This window comes from Harpia harpyja, chromosome 20, assembly GCF_026419915.1.
Source record: "Harpia harpyja isolate bHarHar1 chromosome 20, bHarHar1 primary haplotype, whole genome shotgun sequence".
NCBI classification, from domain to species: domain Eukaryota; kingdom Metazoa; phylum Chordata; class Aves; order Accipitriformes; family Accipitridae; genus Harpia; species Harpia harpyja.
In genome coordinates this window covers 2,899,658-2,906,200 of record NC_068959.1, presented here as the reverse complement: position 1 = coordinate 2,906,200, position 6,543 = coordinate 2,899,658, and the positions used below count along the sequence as shown (strand labels likewise).

The 6,543-nt window shown below is 43.0% G+C and overlaps 1 long non-coding RNA gene across 1 annotated transcript; it reads right to left on the bottom strand.

Moving 5' to 3' along the window:
• Window positions 1–439: 439 nt before the first annotated feature.
• LOC128134334 (uncharacterized) lies at window positions 440–5,448 on the bottom strand. The gene is made up of 3 exons (XR_008232722.1): window positions 5,157–5,448; window positions 4,009–4,242; window positions 440–492 (listed from the first exon to the last, which is right to left on the bottom strand). It is a non-coding gene; the product is annotated as an uncharacterized LOC128134334 (long non-coding RNA).
• Between the last annotated feature and the right edge of the window lie 1,095 nt (window positions 5,449–6,543).

The window sequence follows — 6,543 nt, the reverse complement described above, 5'->3', positions numbered from 1 at the left end:
TGCTGTCCTTTCTCCTGTCAGAGGGAAAAATATTTGTTAGACGAACTTTATGAATGGCTGTAGCGAGCTGTCCGCTGTGTCCGGAGTTGGCACCTGAAGGAGCACGGGAGCCTCAGCCGCCGGGATTTTTGGACGCAGCTGAGGCTCTGCCAGCCTGGGACGTCGTGTGCTTTGTCTCTGCAGCAAAACCACAGCCCGTCGCCGGCCGCCCACTCCTTACCGGCATCGTTTGCTTGGTTGCGTGAGGTGGAAGAGGGTCCTGCTGTAACAGAAAGGGTCTAACATGTTGGCAGCACCCAACGGTGGGTCTGAGCTCGCCGGCACGTGGAGGCAGCGCCGGCAGCGAGGGTCGAGCCTGGGGTCCGGCTCGGCATGTGTCACCAGCGAGCACGGCCGCTCCGGGGGTGACAGAGCCACACCATTCCCCCGGGGGTGTAGGGGGGGCTTTTCCAGGTGACAGGGACAGGACACCATCTGATTACTGGAGCTGTGCTGGATGGAAGAAGAAAGCCAAGAACTGTAAGAGTACAACATTACTAGAGTCCTTTAACAGATCAGGACATAATTAATTCATCATTTCCAGCAAGCTTCTACAGCAAAACCCGTTTTTTTTTTTTCCCCTTATGTATTTACTTTTGCTCTTGAGATTCAATCAGTGCCAGAAAAATTCATGGAAGACAGCAAAGTTTTGCAGGATGAAACTCAACACATGATGGAGGTTTCAGCCTCGCAGGAGTTAGAGCAGGAGAGTTCCCACGGGCAACTGAGCGAAGAAAGAACTGCAGGTGTGTGTCCCACACACACGCGCTAAACATGAGAAATGTCCATGAGATCCCTTTTCTGCTTGGGTTCAGGATGGGATCCCATGACGAGATAGATGGCAGGGGTGACGTGAGTTAATGCCACCTCATGGAGTGACTTCGGTGGGGTGGGAGGAGGGACGGGGACGTACCCCTGCTGCAAAATGTGCACGGGACCTGCCTGGGAGATGTTCATCCCTGCTACGGGCACATGAAAAAGTGAAGCTGGAAACAAGGAGCAGTAATGGAGCTCATTGCAGGATTGGCATCTGCCACTCCGACTGCTCCGTGTATGAAGCGCAGATGTCTTTCCACCTTCTGCCTCGCTGGGCAATATTTCATGGCAGCAAGCTGCTTTCCTTTCACTGTGCAGCATCCAGAACAAAAAGGATCAGCGCCCTGACTGGCTACTGGCATAAAAAATAATTGGAAGGAGCAATGGTCTTCTGAATATGAAACAATCAATAGGAATACTGGATTTGGCAATATTTCAGTTATTGGAGAAGGCGAAGCCATTTTCAAAATGGAAAAAAAAAAGAAAAAACATTTCTACCTGCAATCCTCAAGATGGCTGTTAGCAGTATTAATAATCTGATCGCTAATGGCTTCAATCCAGCATACGGGGATTTATGCCCTTAATTTCCTTTGAAGATAAGGTACTGCAGGATCAGTAAATCCCTACTTGGATGTGAAGCAAACGTCCTGGAGGGTGTCAGTGTGCCCCTGCGCCCTGCCTGGCCTGGGAGTGAATCAGCTCATGGACTGTGCTGCTGAGTCCAGAGTTCATCAGCTGCAGCACCAATTTGTAATTAACTGCAGAACCATAAGTTTAAACCAGCATGCTGTTTTCTTTTTTTAAGATGCTTTATGGTCACTACATGGGGCATGCAATTTCATCTTCCTGCGGTAAGTATCCGGCAGATACTTTAGCTAAGCAGCATCAGTTCAGTGACGATGATGTTTAAATCTTCATTAAACTCATCCTTCCCATAATAAATATTCACAAACTAATATTTTTAATGTCTTAGTGGGTGAATTTTAAGTTATTTAATCATTTGTCCCATTTTATTTACTACATTTTTGTTTGTGCCATCACATCATTTAATTATTTAATGACAGGGCAAGGCAGCAGCCTCTGCCATATATTGGTAGACCACAGAAGTCATGTATGATGTGACATGCATTAACTGTTACTATTAGGACTGTGCAAAAAACATCCTGTGATGACAAAAATGTCAAGAAATTATTCTTCTTGTACCTTTACTCCAGAGGGAAAGACTGGATTGTGGTTGTATGGCATAGCTTGGGGTTACATGTAGTCATAACCTTTGAGGGGCAGTCCAAGATCGCTAGTTAAGAATAGCCATATGTAAATATAAATGAATCCAGCAAATACTATGGTAACTGGAAGTGCCACACATACAGATTACACCGCACCCTACCATGCCCTGGCAGGTTTGGTCCGCACAATCCCAGTATGGACCAGTTACCCAAAGGTGGCCCCATGGGTACCCTAGGAGTGCAAAATTTGACTTCTGGTTCCACTTCAGCAGAGCAAGTCTCACTACATTGACTTGATGTATGAGTGCACGAAGGAGTGGGGAAAAAATAAGGAAATTTTAGTAGAGATAAATAGGATTTACAATGCTGTCATCTCTAGCAACTTTGGCGTTTCAATTCATTAAATGTCCAGACAAATTAGAAGTTTGTATTCATTTAAAATAATTTCTCCTCTTTGACCTAGCTTAATTTATCATTTTGCGTCTTTCTGCAGTGCTTAGGAGAGCTGCTGTTTATATGAGCCCAAAGGAATATACAAGTAAAATATTAAGTAGTTATCATTAACAACACAGTACATCATTAAAACCCAGCACCATAGCTTCCCTGCAGCTATTTTTGCCGAGCCAGACACAAAGTGTTCTCCTACAGATGTAGGATTTGTATTTCTTGCAGTATTAAAGCCGAGACACCTTGTGACAGTGTTTTCACAACTAACACATGTATCTCAGGAATTCAACTGTAGTCACTGCAGAGAAAAAGAAACAGCAAAAGGAAAATCTGCACTTCAACTTAAACTAATCCTTATTAAAATAATTTTTTTTATTCTATTTTTCTAATACAAACCTCCCATGATTTATTTCTGCAATTTTGTATAAATTTTGGAATTTTATGTGCTTTTACGAGTAGCTACATTTTGGCGATGATAAGTGCTATTTATAAATTTGTACATTCTCATGTTTTCAGAAAGGAGAGGCTGGATAATCAACAAGCATCTACCTGAACATTCATATCTTCAGTTTCAGAAATGAATTTTTGTTTACATCAGCCCTGGGCATACTCCGACAGGTCCGGCACAGAGTAACATGTATGTACTCACTCAGAGTTACAGGTAATCCAAGAGTAAGGCTCTCTCGTAACTGCATTATTCATTTCTCCATCATCAGAAATAGATAGTGTCAATGAAGACTACATAAATTATATTTATCCAGCAGGCTTAAGCAAAGACATAAAGAATCCTGCTAAGGGTTTGGTATCTTCTTTTTAAATAACATGTATTAATGTGGTTGTCAGGTGGAGAGAGGGATAAGGAAAAGATATAGGACTTCCCCAACATCTTGAGCAAATCAGGCACAGAATAGAATAAACTAGTAAAGACAAGACAATTATTAACTACATGAAGGTGCTGTTACTACTTTATTACAGTGCTTCCTGCAAAACACAAAACCATAAAAAAACTCTAAATTGCAACAAAACCTAAAATTATCACCAAACAATTTCTTCCCTAAATAGCTAATCTGGGCTGCGATAACATCGTCTCAAAAGATCCTTTCCAGGATGGTCCTCTATGACATGCCAGCTAAAGCCATTACTGTGGTCTAGTAACAGCAGAGAACACATACACACGTTCCTTCCACTGGAAAACAATAGGGCATCTCTATCCAAAGCACGAAGAATAAGTGCAAAGAAGCAAAATGTGTATATATATATTTTTTTTAAATATATATATATTTATATAATATATAGAATCAAGTGGCGCTCTGAAGATGATGTGGACTTTCACTACATTTAGCAGTCAGGACACGGTATGCAGCAAAGGATGTTTTTTCCCCTGTTTCTCCTACAGCACCGAAGTCTGTGGCATGGCATTACTGCTGTTTCAGCCCTTCCTTATTAAAAGCTTTTTATAGAAGACTTAATTTAAACGTACACTTTTGCTGCTCATGGCCATGAGTTTCCCAGGTGAGAAGGCTGACTCTTAATGGCACAACTACCATCTGTTGACTGTCTGAGATGTTCGGGGGGATCTTTCCATGTTGTCTGATTTGATTTCTGCCTGAAATCTGCGCTCCTTTCTTTGGATGACATCCAGAAAACACCTGTGATTTTTCATTTTGAAATACCATTTGCAGCTTGCTACACGCTGACTTGGGAGTTAAGAGATCTGTGGGGAAATGAGTGATATCAGCAGGAGCAATTTGTCATAATGACTCAGAAAATTACAGGATAAAATGTACGTATCAGCATTACAATAGAATGAGGGCTCATTTGTTCTCCCCTTCAAGCGCGTGGGACCTCCTGCTCCAAACCAAGCCCCCCTCTCACCCCGCGCTGAACGCGAAGCACGAGGCAATGGGCCGGAGCAATCCCGAATGATGGACCCAGCCTCTTTCACCCCAACTCAAGAGCCTGCGAGACCGAGGTCAAAGATGCTAGCAAAAAAGCCAGGAGCTCAGAGGGCAGGAGGGAGGTCTCACTTTTTCAGGTCCGGAAGCAAAATGGTCAGTTAGGGAGAGGAGAATTAACTAAGGATTAGTAAATAATAAACACTGTTTTGGCCATCAGCTAAGCTTATGAACCGCTGTGGTCTGGTTGGAGCGTTCCTGTGTGCTCCGTGCCCCAACGTCTCTGCGGGAACCTGGCAGAAGAGAAACCTCGTGAGAAGGGACGGGTCAGAGACGTCGCAGCAGAGCGGGGCTCTCGACCGCCGAGCGAGCTGCCGCGAGCAGCAGGACTCTGCTAGGAGACGGGTGAACGGGCAGAGGGACAGGCATCCGCAGAAAAATATCTATAAATAAAAGTCATAGTCCAGTGAGTTCTCCCTGGTAAGGCTATTGCAGCCAATCCCTAGATGTGGCTGTGGGGAGTAGAAGTTTCTCTTCATGTTCAGTAGCTGTTCAGAGCTCAGAAAGGGACCTCTGCCATACAGGCTTGTAATATAATAATATATGTGTAATATCTAAAGATCAAGACCATCTCTCTATTAAATTAGATAACAAATAATTAGATAATTTTAATTTACTTTATGAATCTTCTAGAGAGTAAACTGCTTACAGGCAGCTAATGCAATAAACTTACTTTATAAGCAGAAAGCAACATCTGTTACAATGAAGAGTCTGCAGCGCACATTAGGATTCCACGCACGCCCAGCTGTAGTTAGAGTAAATGTATCATTAAGTCGGTATCCTTTCCCATTCAAAGCACACTTTTCAAGATTTATGTACTGCAGACAATAAGATAGCAGGTGAATCAACTTGCGCTCGACTCTTCTCGCATTCACCCCCTGTTCTGTGGCAAGATAACGTTAATAAAAAGGGTAAGACAGCGCGTGGAAGTTAGGTCACTTCTACGTGTGGCAAAGGAAACACAATTTCAGCCCCACGCACATCCAAAGGCAGAAGCTGTGCTAAAAGAGTATCACTAAGGTCACAATATCAAGCCCTAAAAAAAAATCAAGAAACTTCATCATACAGCCTTCCTTGCATACACATTGCTGTCAGAGATGCAATTGCAGGGAGTGTCCCAAGCCACAGCCTGCCCAGTGTAGGCAAAAACCTGGATTAATATGACTTCTAAAAAATCTTAAATATCTTAGCTGAGTATGTGCAAACTGCGATTTTTTTCCAAAGGTTTGTAAACTCAACAAACCAGGCAAATAGAAGTGACAGAAAGGGACGTTCTTGAGAAATAAATCTACTCTTGCCATAGATGTGACATGCCTATTCCAGATCTGAAAGGTGCTATAAAAGATCAACAAATACATTTTCACTTGGGTAAAACAATGCATTTAAGGGAACGTGTCAATCCAAACACCTACCTTTTTCAATGTTACAATGATACCACATTTTCAGAAGTGCCCAATGATTTCTTAGGTGCCCTCACTGTTTGAATGGTAGAGGAACCTGGGTTTTGGAGGATGGATGCTTTATTGCCATTGATGCCACTTGTCTATATTTGTAATTGAACCGGCAGCACAATATAAAAATAAAACCAAATCAGCCGAGCAATGCTATTGTGCATCTTAGCAGTAATAGAAAATCACATTGTCCCTTCAGGCAGATGAGCATAGCACTAAAGATATCTCCTGATGTCATTTATGTGAAAGTTGCATTTTTATTGTAAGTTAATCTACTGTGTCAGTCATACATACAAAACCTGTCAATGGTCATCGCACACTCCAAGAAAATGAGCCTCGCATGCTACTCGATTTTGCAGTTGCTGACTTCCTCTGTTGTAGGAGAAGTCAACAAGGTAATATTAATGTGCAGGAGTTTGGTTATGAGCACAGTTTATCCGTCTTGGTGGGAAAGAGAGCCAGCCCCCGGCACAAGCACGGGGCTGCATCATCCGTGTGCTTGCTGTAGGTGAAACTGCTGGGAGATCCACGGCAGGTTCATTGGGAAGAGCGAGTGTTGTATCTGTACTTTCACTAGCAATCATGGGCTCTTAGAATCCCCCTTTTCTT